The sequence below is a fragment of the Sinocyclocheilus rhinocerous genome, unplaced genomic scaffold, assembly GCF_001515625.1.
Source record: "Sinocyclocheilus rhinocerous isolate Xijiao unplaced genomic scaffold, SAMN03320098_v1.1 scaffold1107, whole genome shotgun sequence".
Taxonomy (NCBI): domain Eukaryota; kingdom Metazoa; phylum Chordata; class Actinopteri; order Cypriniformes; family Cyprinidae; genus Sinocyclocheilus; species Sinocyclocheilus rhinocerous.
Window position 1 is genome coordinate 304,978 of NW_015647084.1, and position 14,418 is coordinate 319,395.

At 36.1% G+C, this 14,418-nt stretch overlaps 1 protein-coding gene across 1 annotated transcript in view; it reads left to right on the forward strand.

The window, feature by feature from the left end:
• The first annotated feature begins 1,576 nt into the window (after positions 1 to 1,576).
• Positions 1,577 to 14,418, forward strand: part of LOC107708735 (contactin-4-like) — a 96,175-nt gene continuing 83,333 nt past the window's right edge. The window contains exon 1 of the mRNA XM_016513035.1: positions 1,577 to 1,689. The gene's annotated coding sequence lies outside the window, so the exon portion shown is untranslated. The remainder of the gene's footprint in view (positions 1,690 to 14,418) is intronic.

Here is a 14,418-nt window from a genome sequence, read left to right on the forward strand (position 1 = left end):
GTACAGAACCCATCAGAAAAGGTCACAATTACGGCGGAAGAAAGTACAAAGAGACAAATTCCCTCATGCCAGGTCTTTTCCAGCTATGAGGATGGAAAAGCACTGAAGAGAAATCTGTCTCTGACTGTCAAAGTTTGTTGCTAATGATGGTTGGAACTGAAAGACAATGAGGAAACCAGACATCCTACTCGCCTCTTTTCAAGAGTCTCTTTTCAAGGTATAAACCAAGGAAAGGTAGTTTAAGCAGTTGGCCTTGTGGGATGTGAGCAGAAGTTAAGTTAAAAGACTTCTTTGAAACACAGGCCTGTTACAGCAATATTTTTACAGTATATTAGATATCACAAAAATGACTAATTGATAAGTATTTAACAGTGACAATGAACAGATCAGTGTAAATACAACATATTTGGATATTTATTTCGCGCAACTAACTTTTGCAGTTACTTTTAACCAACCGGACGCATGGTGATTTGTATAAAGTGGATGTATAAAGTCAGTTCCCCTCTAGTTCATACAAGTGAAACAACATCTTGTGAAATGTTTTGCTTAAAGTGGGTTTGTGCTGTATTTCCTTAAAATAATTCTCACACTTTGTTTGATTATTTTGTTACAAAATGCAAAGACACTCATATTTATTATATTGTATTGTATTATATTATATATTTTTTTTCATGTACACAGTCTGTAACTTTTTTGAAAGAAGTCTCTTATGCTCACCAAGGCTGCATTTATTTGATTAGAAAGTACAGTAAAACTTAAATTGTATTACAGTTTACAATAATTTACAATATTTATTCCTGTAATTCCAAAGCTGAATTTTCAGTCACATGATCTTTCAAAAAACATTCTAATATGCTGATCTGATGCTCAAGAAACATTTATTATCAATGTTGAAAATAGTTTTTTCAGGAATATTTTTTTGAATTGAAAGTTCAAAAGAATATATTTTTAGAGACTTTTTGTAACATTATACATTTCTTTACTGTCACTTTTTTTTTAGCAATTAAATGCATCATCAAAGGATAAAACTGTAAATTAAAAAAAAAAAAAAACGTACCGTCCCCAATCCAATCAATCACAATTTATAGTAGGAGACAATCAGAAAATATATTTAAACTTTTAATAGGACAACAATGGTCACATGTCTAAGGACCTTAAGCACTTGCAAAAACTGTGTGTGCAGTGTTTATCTGTATTTATTATTTCTTGGGCAAAGTTTGAATGCCATTTTAGGAGCCACTGATTTATTTACACAGATATTTCCAAAGGGTTCAGTTTAACCTGCCTTATGGTGTTAAGGCTGTGACTGAAAAATAAAACTCTTCTCACAAAAAAAAGCAAAACACTGACCTCATGGCATATTTTGACAACGCAGCCCTGACAGATGAAACTTAAAATGTGCATATTACAGTATGCCAAGCGAGTATGGATAAGGACTAGCAAATCATTTCGACAGGTAGTTCATTTAGGTATGGATTTGGAGAAGCTAATCGGTTTCTAAATACAATGTGGCTGAAAATATCGTGTGAAGCAGGGGAGGGGTTTCGTTCAGTTAAGAATAGCCTACATGCGCTTAGAGAGGAGACAGGCAACAGTTCGGACAGCAGACCTTACTGTGTCTCCAGCAGACCACATCGCTCCCCACTGTCTCCATTCACGGCATTTACTGGAACCGAGCTTGATTCAAAGGTAAGGCGATCGATTTCATTACTGCAATGTATTTATCCAGATATAAATAATATGTTTAGTACATCTAAATGTCTGACTAACTGATTATGTTGTATAGTGCGGTAATATGGGGACGCGCCAATACGCGCCACGCGTTTGCTGCGTTTTGAGTTATACTGCGAATCACTTACCTGAAGGACACTTATGTTTCTCGCCTTACAATATAGCGTTAAAATATCATTCATTCACTGATCTTGTGAATTATGAAGCAGTCACGACCGAGTTTTTTTCCCCACAAGTTTAAACTCGTTGATGTGTTCGATGTGGGTTCTAAAATATAAATGTGACAGTACTGTGCGTATCCGACCTGGAATGCGTCGCACAGAGCAGGGCGCATTCTTCTTGCAGCAAGACGCCGACAACGTTCTTGCGACGCGTTTTTAAAAGTTGTGCTGTTTTTAACAGTTCTGCCTTCTTAAAGAGACAGTCCATACCAAAATTAAAATTCTGTTTTCGTTTTCTCAATCTCACGACGTTCCAAATCAGTATTACTTTAATTCTGTAAAGGAACAGTAATGGTTACGCTGAATGACATCTTCAGTCACTACTCGGATAATGAACAGACAACGGTTCCCTTACAACGGGAATAACTCGAGACGCGACGCACCGGCGAGAGACGTCTGTCTGACTCATGTTTCAATGATAAACATTAGAGCAGACGGAACGCAAGAAAGCGTCCTGTGAACCCCAGTGTATTGTTTTGGAATATCATAGTCTGTGATGACCTGCTGATTCAGGTGATATCAGTTCTGTCATCCATTAACATGATCACATTAATTCAATTAAGTCAGACGTGACATTATGCTTTCTTACCTCAAAATATTTTTTTTCTTTGCCTACTTTCCCTACATTAGAGCACTCCCTGTCTCCTTTAAAAAAATGTTTAGCTCTGAATGCTTCTGGGAGAATGCTTGAGATTCCCAGGAGTTTAAATACCTGAAGCTGACTAAATGATTAGGACAAGCGAGTATGCGCACTTGCTTTTTCTGTATATCTGATGTCATTCTGTATGGTTGATTATTGAAGTACAGCAGCTTCCCTTGCCATGTCTCCAGATGGTGTTGAGTGTATAACCTTCTGCTATCTGCTAATAAAGCAACTTTCCAGAGAGATAACTCTTTAACGTATCAGCCTCCCCCAACCAACGCACGTGATTTTGATCTGAGAATGCACTGCACTGGCTCCGTTCTGTTGACTTGTTGATTCGTATTAATAAAAACAGTGAACTGAAAATGTTGGCCTAATTCACGTGTGTACATGCATTAATGTGTTCCTAACCTTCTTTTAATGTCAATTCGGAATATCCAAAATGAGTGAACGTGTGCTCCAGGTCCAAACAACAATCATCTATAGGTCTGTATAAAAGGTGTTAATCTGGTTTTGAGGATGGCACACTTGGCATTACTCCTATATCTTGCTGTTTTTGCTCTTAGGCATGAAAACATCCTTAGAGAGCATCATCTGTTTGCTGTGATGTACGATTGTTCAGAATGCCGTTATATGGAGATGGTTTGGGTGTGTTTTATGCAAATTACTTATCTTGGGCATGTGGTTGCTCAGAATACTCAATTCATTAACGTTATGAGATTACGAACAACTTCATGTTTGTATGCACATATTGTGAATTAGGCAGAAATTTTCCTGAAAAGTTCTCCTGTGCATAAATACGAATATTCTACGCAATTATTAGTGAATGAGAGACCCATTGACCCAAATTGACACCTATTGCAAGATTTTAGGTATATACTTTATACATTTTAGAATAACATTGGTTTGTTTGTTTGTTTAATTTAGTGCTTTTATTTATTAGATTTGTATGTCATGGAAACCTGGAGAATTTGAGAATTTTCCAGTTGTTGAACACTCTTAAAAATATTCATGGAAAAGTCACGGAGATTTCTGTGGTAAAAAAAAAAAAAAACTTTTTTTTTTTGTCTATGCTCTGTTGTAAAATATTGAATATCTGAATACTGAATATCTAATTGGCTATTTTTATCCAGTAGCTTGTGCGACTCAAGTGGCGTAAGTTGAAAAGGGAAGAACTATAACGATAACTATACAGTTTAACTAATCTATCTAATTCTATGAAATGAACTCCACAACACAACTTTAACTATACCAATAACGACATGGAGGAACGATATTGTTGGAAGGTAATCTTAGTTATACAGTAGGTATCTTTCTTGGTGTAAATGGGCCTTTATCGCAATTATGAATGACTGAAAAGCCAGGGAAGTTCATTGGTCAAAAATGTGCAGTTAGGAAGAGATATTAGCTTTGGATTTGTCTGCTCATCTTGGTTATGAGTTTAGATTACAAGCCATTCCATCTGTGGGATTGAAGTCTACAGGCCTCATCTCCAGCAAGGTGATAGTGATCTTAGAGATAGATGGTACCCGCGCCGCGGTTGAGCACCTCCAGCAAACCGCTGTCTGCTCATGTCACAACTCACATATCATAAGCAGCTGCCTCCAGTCGGGTGTCAGTCCACCAGTTCCCTTTGAAAACAATACATGCTTGTAATATAACAGGATCCTTAAATGTTAGAAGGAGTCTGTGATTGTGTTACATTTACACTGTTTACAATCCGCCAGATGCAACAGATTTCTTGAATATACGGTATTAACCCTTTAAAGCTCACTGTATCATAATTGATATGTAATTTTCTAAGGCTTATAATTATCAAATTGATCAAAACATGGCTGAAAACCCAGTTGTACACAATCTACTGCATGCCTTCTGTCATCTGATTGATAGTTTATCATTTTTAGCAAGTAAAAGGCCTTTTAGATAAGAAATATATATAAATAGGCCTACTATAGTATCATTGTACACGCGTTGACCTTAAGTAAATGTAAGAATAACTTTGATAATGTTAGTAATATTTCAAGATGAAAACTTTCTGGACTGAGGTTTACGATTACCCATACTTTTTTTTTTTTTTTTGAAAAATCATGTTAAAATGTGAATATCAAATATAATCATCAGGCTTTTGAGGAACTTTTTTTTTTGTTCATTCATATTTGTTCATCATCATTGTATTGCATTTTATTATTTGCCTTCCACAATAAATACTACATAGCTATGAACCATAAAAGCCTGATGTATCAAATATGATTAGATTTTTTTCTGACTATTAATTCTCATGTCGCTTTACAGAGTTAATATGTTTTCACTAGCATGCCTGCTCTCCTTCTATTTTTAGGACGACTAGCAGTTTTAAAGCTTGTGGCGCCCTCTAATTGTCATACAGCTTCACGGCTCCTGAAGACTGAAGCTTTTTAGAAGCTTTTCATGTGGATATTGTAGGATATCTACAGTATCAGTTTCCAACATACCGTCACTAAAAAGATCCATTCAGAATTGTATTACAGTGAAATTATGATTGTAGTTTTTCTGCCTGATTCATGTGCCAGTGTTAGAGGGTAATGTAGTTTGATGGCCAGTATTAGGTTCTCCAGGCTGGGATCTCCATGAGGAACTTGAGAATGAGAGACCCATTGACCCAAATTGACACCTATTGCAAGATTTTAGGTATATACTTTATACATTTTAGAATAACATTGGTTTGTTTGTTTGTTTAATTTAGTGCTTTTATTTATTAGATTTGTATGTCATGGAAACCTGGAGAATTTGAGAATTTTCCAGTTGTTGAACACTCTTAAAAATATTCATGGAAAAGTCACGGAGATTTCTGTGGTAAAAAAAAAAAATAACTTTTTTTTTTTGTCTATGCTCTGTTGTAAAATATTGAATATCTGAATACTGAATATCTAATTGGCTATTTTTATCCAGTAGCTTGTGCGACTCAAGTGGCGTAAGTTGAAAAGGGAAGAACTATAACAATAACTATACAGTTTAACTAATCTATCTAATTCTATGAAATGAACTCCACAACACAACTTTAACTATACCAATAACGACATGGAGGAACGATATTGTTGGAAGGTAATCTTAGTTATACAGTAGCTATCTTTCTTGGTGTAAATGGGCCTTTATCGCAATTATGAATGACTGAAAAGCCAGGGAAGTTCATTGGTCAAAAATGTGCAGTTAGGAAGAGATATTAGCTTTGGATTTGTCTGCTCATCTTGGTTATGAGTTTAGATTACAAGCCATTCCATCTGTGGGATTGAAGTCTACAGGCCTCATCTCCAGCAAGGTGATAGTGATCTTAGAGATAGATGGTACCCGCGCCGCGGTTGAGCACCTCCAGCAAACCGCTGTCTGCTCATGTCACAACTCACATATCATAAGCAGCTGCCTCCAGTCGGGTGTCAGTCCACCAGTTCCCTTTGAAAACAATACATGCTTGTAATATAACAGGATCCTTAAATGTTAGAAGGAGTCTGTGATTGTGTTACATTTACACTGTTTACAATCCGCCAGATGCAACAGATTTCTTGAATATACGGTATTAACCCTTTAAAGCTCACTGTATCATAATTGATATGTAATTTTCTAAGGCTTATAATTATCAAATTGATCAAAACATGGCTGAAAACCCAGTTGCACACAATCTACTGCATGCCTTCTGTCATCTGATTGATAGTTTATCATTTTTAGCAAGTAAAAGGCCTTTTAGTATAATTCTAAAAGGGTCCACCTTCAGGTCGTGGGACATGTGTCTTTTTGTGCTGTGAAATCTTTACTGATTTTTATAAGTAAAATGTAAAAGAACATTTTACATTTATTTCAAGATGAATACTCATATTGCATATTTGGTAACACTTTCTATGAAGACCATGCTTATAATGAATTATAGCTCCATTTATACGTATTTATAAGTAAGTATTACAATTTTATAAACATATTTATAAAGACTCATTAAGACCTATACTGTATTATAAGAACAGTTATAGTTGCATTTATATTATTTTTAGAATTACCTATAAGTCATGCATTTTCTTTTTCAATGCGCATGTTCATAATCCATTATAAACTGATTTATAAGTATTAATTAGTCAGCCGTGTGGTTCCATGAATGTATCTATAAAGATGCAACCTGCATTGCTATAATGTTAATATATTAGTTACAATGACTTTTTAGTAATTCAGACGTATTTCTGTCAAATAAGTGAATATATTGTTATTAACAGCTGTGTTGAGTTCTTATAAATGCTTATTGTGAGTACTACTACTAGTTACTAACCTATATAAATGCATCATTGATGGCTTTAAGTAAAGTGAAAACATAGGATGCAATTTTCTTAAACAATATTATAAAGCTTAATTCCAAACTGCTATAAGCAATACCATGCATATGGCTGAGGAGATATAGATTTCAACAAATCAAAATGACCATTCATTGCCTCTAATGCAAACATTAGCCATTAGATAACTAATTGATACAACAAACAAGTGTCTCTGGAACTATTTTATATTTGATCATTTATAAACCAGTGTATAATGGATTATGAGCATGCACACTGAAGAAGAAAATGCATGCCTTATAAGTAATTACAAAAATAATATAAACATAATTATAACTGTTCTTATAACACAGCATAGGTCTTAATGAGTCAGTATAAATATATTGATAGAATACTAATACTTATTTATAGGTACGTATAAATGGGGCTATAATTCATTATAAGCATGGTCTTCATAGAAAGTGTTACCGCATATTTTTGTAGTTTCAATACATTTGAGGTCCTGTATCATTCTATATAGATTTTTCTGACTTTTATTTCATGAGTCAGGTCTTACAGGGTTAAGATAGAAAATTATGTGTTGGATCCAGTATGTGTGTGTAGACGTGGACCCAGATATGCATGTTATGTGACATTTAGCAAGCATTTCCCATGGGCACTGATATGATATGCTTAAGGAGGACGCTTGAAGGTACTTGGAGAGGACATTTAGCTAGTTTTGCAGATGTGATTCTGCTGCCCCAAAAGCCAAAATATTCCAGTACCCCTCCAAAAACACAGAAAGTTACGACTGCTCGGTTAACAAGCCCAACAAGATGATGAAATGCCCTAATAAGAAGCACTCTCCTCAAAGAAAGGTGTTTCTATTTTTGCTAGAACAAAGATTGGGGCTCTCCGAAGTGTTTCCCAAGGTGAGTTTTGAAGAGGGAGATGCTTTAATTGGTTCATGTTGAGACAAATAGTTTTTCCAGTAGAGTTATGGAGAGGGTGCCAGACATGCCGTGTCCACACCTTGGTTTGATTTGTTTTCAAACTGTAATTTGCTTTTCTCAGCAACATTTTTTTTTGGCGCCCCCCACCCTTTCAGTCACTTGCTCCCATTTAATGCTTCTTGGCAGTACGCCCAAGGTTCATGAATAAATCAGAGCCCTCGCTGTCAATGCTTAGAGCAAGAGGGAATGGAATTATCATGTTCCGTACAGTTTTCATCTGAAAAGTACTTTCATCATTCGCATTTTCCCCCTGTGCTAAAAATATTGCGAGCAGTTAATTCCTCAGTACGTTAGAAAAACACAGCTTATTGGCAGCTTTATGAATATTAACCTGCATCGTATTTTTATTCATCCAAATAATAGTATTCGTTATCCATTCAAAATCCAGGCCTTGAACCGAACGGCAACTTTTTGAGATGTCACACAGTTTCTTTCCTGTGAGAAGACTTTCGAATTGTCCTCTGCCAGTGGTCTATTTTCAACTGTACATCCTTTGAGATTACTGTGGTATCATCCTTTCTGAAAAGGAATGTTTGATTTATGGTCCTGAGGAAGAAAAGGAACTGGTGAAAGGCTTGCCATTGTTCTTCCTAAACAATAGTACTACAATAGGACATGTTTTACAATGCATTTCCGTGTTCACTTTCTAAATGGTTGCAAAATCTTCCCTGATATCTTGGAGAGTATAGCGCCAATTTAATTGGAATTATAGTGAGTAGAAATGGTCTAGTAAACTATCATGGCACCAGTGAAGTATGGGTAAAGAACCATGGCAGCATAATTAAGTTTACAGCTGCAGGCTTGAGTCGATTTACTGTTTTAAAATGCTTCTGAGGTCTTGTAACAGATTTGGTTTGGAATTTATAACCATATTTGCCATAATTTTAGCTTTGTATGGCTATTAAAGTCAGGAGAACTTGTAACTCCTCACGCACAATGGCCTCTGTTGCTTCAGGGGTCCATGAGTAAAGTTCAAATTGAAGGATATACCCACCGAATGTTTCTAAGATTTGCATGCAAATTTCTCCCTCTAGCCTAATGATTCTGCTCTAACAACTATTCAGAGGCTTGTGAGCCTCATTTCAGCCTTTTAAAGAGTTTACCAGCTCATCTTTTGGATGCATAGCCGGCAGTGACAACCGGAAGAGTGCCTTTGGAATTTTTTAGAAAGACTTTCTTAATTATTTGCAGTGTAAATAATGTATGTTAAGAGGATTATAAAGTTTCCTGTTTAATTTACATTGCATTATTGGTGCATTATGAGTAGAAACAAAGTTAAGTCGCAAACTTAAACTTTTCAAATGGAAATAAGTCATGGTACATAAAAATATACTTCAGAAATTAATATAATTTATTTGTTTTATTGCTTTTAAGGAGCATGCACACTGAAGAAGAAAATGCATGCCTTATAAGTAATTACAAAAATAATATAAACATAATTATAACTGTTCTTATAACACAGCATAGGTCTTAATGAGTCAGTATAAATATATTGATAGAATACTAATACTTATTTATAGGTACGTATAAATGGGGCTATAATTCATTATAAGCATGGTCTTCATAGAAAGTGTTACCGCATATTTTTGTAGTTTCAATACATTTGAGGTCCTGTATCATTCTATATAGATTTTTCTGACTTTTATTTCATGAGTCAGGTCTTACAGGGTTAAGATAGAAAATTATGTGTTGGATCCAGTATGTGTGTGTAGACGTGGACCCAGATATGCATGTTATGTGACATTTAGCAAGCATTTCCCATGGGCACTGATATGATATGCTTAAGGAGGACGCTTGAAGGTACTTGGAGAGGACATTTAGCTAGTTTTGCAGATGTGATTCTGCTGCCCCAAAAGCCAAAATATTCCAGTACCCCTCCAAAAACACAGAAAGTTACGACTGCTCGGTTAACAAGCCCAACAAGATGATGAAATGCCCTAATAAGAAGCACTCTCCTCAAAGAAAGGTGTTTCTATTTTTGCTAGAACAAAGATTGGGGCTCTCCGAAGTGTTTCCCAAGGTGAGTTTTGAAGAGGGAGATGCTTTAATTGGTTCATGTTGAGACAAATAGTTTTTCCAGTAGAGTTATGGAGAGGGTGCCAGACATGCCGTGTCCACACCTTGGTTTGATTTGTTTTCAAACTGTAATTTGCTTTTCTCAGCAACATTTTTTTTTGGCGCCCCCCACCCTTTCAGTCACTTGCTCCCATTTAATGCTTCTTGGCAGTACGCCCAAGGTTCATGAATAAATCAGAGCCCTCGCTGTCAATGCTTAGAGCAAGAGGGAATGGAATTATCATGTTCCGTACAGTTTTCATCTGAAAAGTACTTTCATCATTCGCATTTTCCCCCTGTGCTAAAAATATTGCGAGCAGTTAATTCCTCAGTACGTTAGAAAAACACAGCTTATTGGCAGCTTTATGAATATTAACCTGCATCGTATTTTTATTCATCCAAATAATAGTATTCGTTATCCATTCAAAATCCAGGCCTTGAACCGAACGGCAACTTTTTGAGATGTCACACAGTTTCTCTCCTGTGAGAAGACTTTCGAATTGTCCTCTGCCAGTGGTCTATTTTCAACTGTACATCCTTTGAGATTACTGTGGTATCATCCTTTCTGAAAAGGAATGTTTGATTTATGGTCCTGAGGAAGAAAAGGAACTGGTGAAAGGCTTGCCATTGTTCTTCCTAAACAATAGTACTACAATAGGACATGTTTTACAATGCATTTCCGTGTTCACTTTCTAAATGGTTGCAAAATCTTCCCTGATATCTTGGAGAGTATAGCGCCAATTTAATTGGAATTATAGTGAGTAGAAATGGTCTAGTAAACTATCATGGCACCAGTGAAGTATGGGTAAAGAACCATGGCAGCATAATTAAGTTTACAGCTGCAGGCTTGAGTCGATTTACTGTTTTAAAATGCTTCTGAGGTCTTGTAACAGATTTGGTTTGGAATTTATAACCATATTTGCCATAATTTTAGCTTTGTATGGCTATTAAAGTCAGGAGAACTTGTAACTCCTCACGCACAATGGCCTCTGTTGCTTCAGGGGTCCATGAGTAAAGTTCAAATTGAAGGATATACCCACCGAATGTTTCTAAGATTTGCATGCAAATTTCTCCCTCTAGCCTAATGATTCTGCTCTAACAACTATTCAGAGGCTTGTGAGCCTCATTTCAGCCTTTTAAAGAGTTTACCAGCTCATCTTTTGGATGCATAGCCGGCAGTGACAACCGGAAGAGTGCCTTTGGAATTTTTTAGAAAGACTTTCTTAATTATTTGCAGTGTAAATAATGTATGTTAAGAGGATTATAAAGTTTCCTGTTTAATTTACATTGCATTATTGGTGCATTATGAGTAGAAACAAAGTTAAGTCGCAAACTTAAACTTTTCAAATGGAAATAAGTCATGGTACATAAAAATATACTTCAGAAATTAATATAATTTATTTGTTTTATTGCTTTTAAGAAGCATTTTGTTAGGAATAAACGTGAAGGGTTCCATCCGGAAGCAGATAGAGTTGAATTGTGTGTGTGTGTGTGTGTGTGTGTGTGTGTGTGTGTGTGTGTGTGGGAATGGCCATTGGCTAATACAGTTGACTGACTCCCATGCATGGCTTGCCGTAACTGAATGCATATGAATCACTCTGCATCTTTATTAAACATGCAAGTGCAACAACGTAGACTAATAAAAGTTTCAGTGCACCATTTCTAGTGAAGTTACCGGAACACAAAAACTGTTACTGAAATGTTCTTTGTGGCTGGGCTTTCTCACAGGGTGTCTGACCCTTTTTAAACTTTATACATGTTTTAGATGTATAACAAACAAAGGCCATTCATAATGTAGTTACATCAGAGTGTGCTTATCACAAACTGCATGACACTGATTTGTATTGTTCTGACAAGTTTTATCTAAAGCATTCATGCCACACAATCCCTATGTCCCACTCCAATGTACAGACATCAACTATGTGCCAGTCAAAATGTCATGCCTGTCAAAACGACTCATCACTTAGCCGCGTTTCAGGGGGTCGGAATGGATATGTGTGGACCTGCGTGCTATTTTTGTGTGTAGGTTAATTCGTCCAACCTTTTTGTAATGCAGTCATCTTCAGCACAAGTATTAACATTGCATTAACTCTGAATGAAATTTCTGAGATTCACTTCACTGTGGAGCGACGGGGATGTAATTGAGAAAAATCCCACAGGAAACGGTTGAAAAACTGCTAGTCTTGTTTGAACTTTTTTTCATCTCTTGCTGCAAATAGGTTAATATACCATTGCAAAAAGGAGGCTTCATTCATTTTAGTGATTCCCTATGTTACCACTTGGCTACAAATGTCCAAATCAATCAGCGTGGTGTGTGATGAAGACGATGAGCCTCTATTTGACATATTTTGTCGAGACCGAATCCATGTCCATGGAGGTAAATTCCAGCATCATCATGGGTTGAATTACTGAATCCATTCTGCAAAGTAGACTGATGTGAGTGGTCAAGATTCGCTTTACTGGTACTTTTTTCTTGTCTTCACTGATGAAGTAGCCATTAGGGATGAGCAAAACTACATATTTTCAAAATCGATTAGCCAGTGGGTTGCCTGTACGACTAGTCGACTGAGGGAAACCTAATGTATTTGACTGTTTTCAGGTTAAATCGATGCTGATCAGAAGTGTTTCTTTGGGGGTGTTAATATAAAAAGATCAAAAATGGCTATACAGGAGGCTAAAAACATGTATACATACACAATAAACGATTAAAATTATATTCCATTCAAAAACTTAGTCTTTGTTTGGTCTATTACAGTTTATGCATTCAGCAAAATAAGCTGTGAACCCAATTAATGTGCATTGATACTTGAGTCATTCAGGTGTAAATAATGTGAATGGAATGGTATAGACTCCATCTGTTGCCAAACAGTGAGCGTATTCATTCTAATCATATGGCTGTGACAGTCCTTTATTTCTAAAAACCAAATTGCAAATGAATGAAACACTGCACATGGAGCTGGAACAAACAGAATGCGTTAGAGACACTCGTAAAGTAGGTTAAGCATTCTCTAAAATGTGAATCTGCAAGAAAGTGCTGTCTGTAAGAAGTGGTATTATCATGAACCAGAGCTCAGTTTCTTTCGTATCTTCTCAGTTTTTCCCCTGCATTCTTATTCTTTATAAAATTATATTCTGTTTTATATTTTTGTTGCTGTTGGTTTGCAGATCTCCCTGCAGCTAATAATAATGTAACATAAGCTAATTAAAGAATAATGTTGTCTTAAAGCAGTTATTTTTGAGTAAGAGTAATGTATGTAGCTACTGTAGGTGTGTCACATGTATCTCTGTTTTGCAAATTTTTTTAAAAGAAAAATCCACTAGCTTATAGGGCGTAAATAGCTAAATCTGGCAATTCAAACCTGGACTTCAACCAAAAAAAAAAAAAAAAGAAGAAGAAAAAAAGGAAAACAAAGAACAAGTTATGATATACAATGAATAATAAATAATGGTAACTAATGGTATAATTCTCATTTTCTCAAATTTTCTCAAATCTCTTTTTTTTGTTTTTTTTTGCAAACAAATCAAAAGCTTGGGACCCCAGAGGTTTGGATGGCCCTCTGCTGGCCACAGGTCGAATCAAATTAATCGTTCTGTGCTCTGATCTTTATTACATACTATAGTAATTTAACACGCAACCAGCTAATCAGAACTTACAATAAATCATGTCACAAATCCCTTGGCGGTTTGCAGTCTAAGGTTACCATATGACAAACAGAAAAAATACACCGGAATTGGTTAGTTTATTAAGTGATTTGTTTTTTGTATCCATCTTCTATCATGTTCTTTTTGAAAGACGAAGCAAATTAGCACTTATAGTGCTCATGGATCAATATCCACAGCCATTAAAGGGCCCACAAGAAAGGCCTGTGTACTCAAATCCGAATTTTGCTTGTGGCATAATAATGAAATATCAACAGGAACTCATCAGATTGACTTTTGAATGATATATGTTACATCCAACCCAGTCTCATAAAAATACGTACCTCTGCGTACATTTCTGCAACACCGTTTTTACGTACCTTACTGCACGTTTCGCCGCAGTTTCAAAGAGAAATGTCCACTGAGTGGCGCTAAAACACAGGTTCAATACGTCAACCCTGGCACGTTTTTATTACGTTGATATAGGTACGTATTGCTGTGTTTTTATTACGTTTCTTCAGGTACATATTGCGGCGATTCAGAATTCAAATATCCGGGGACTGTCGCTAAAAGTTAATGCTCTATCGTGTTGGAAATATGCCCTACACCAAACCCAACGCTAAACCTACCCGAAAGTGTTGACAAATGCAAAACTGATAAAAAAACGCATTTGTTAATGCAACTGTGTCATTTCAACTTCCTTATATGCCGATTTGAACCGTTTTGTCGAACCGTAGTTACACGGGATTCGAACCGGAGCTCCTCACCTCTCAAGTACGTCTCCGTACTCCGTGAGCTACCGAACAAACCTACCGTCGATGAAAACCCATTGATATGAAGCTGGATATGTG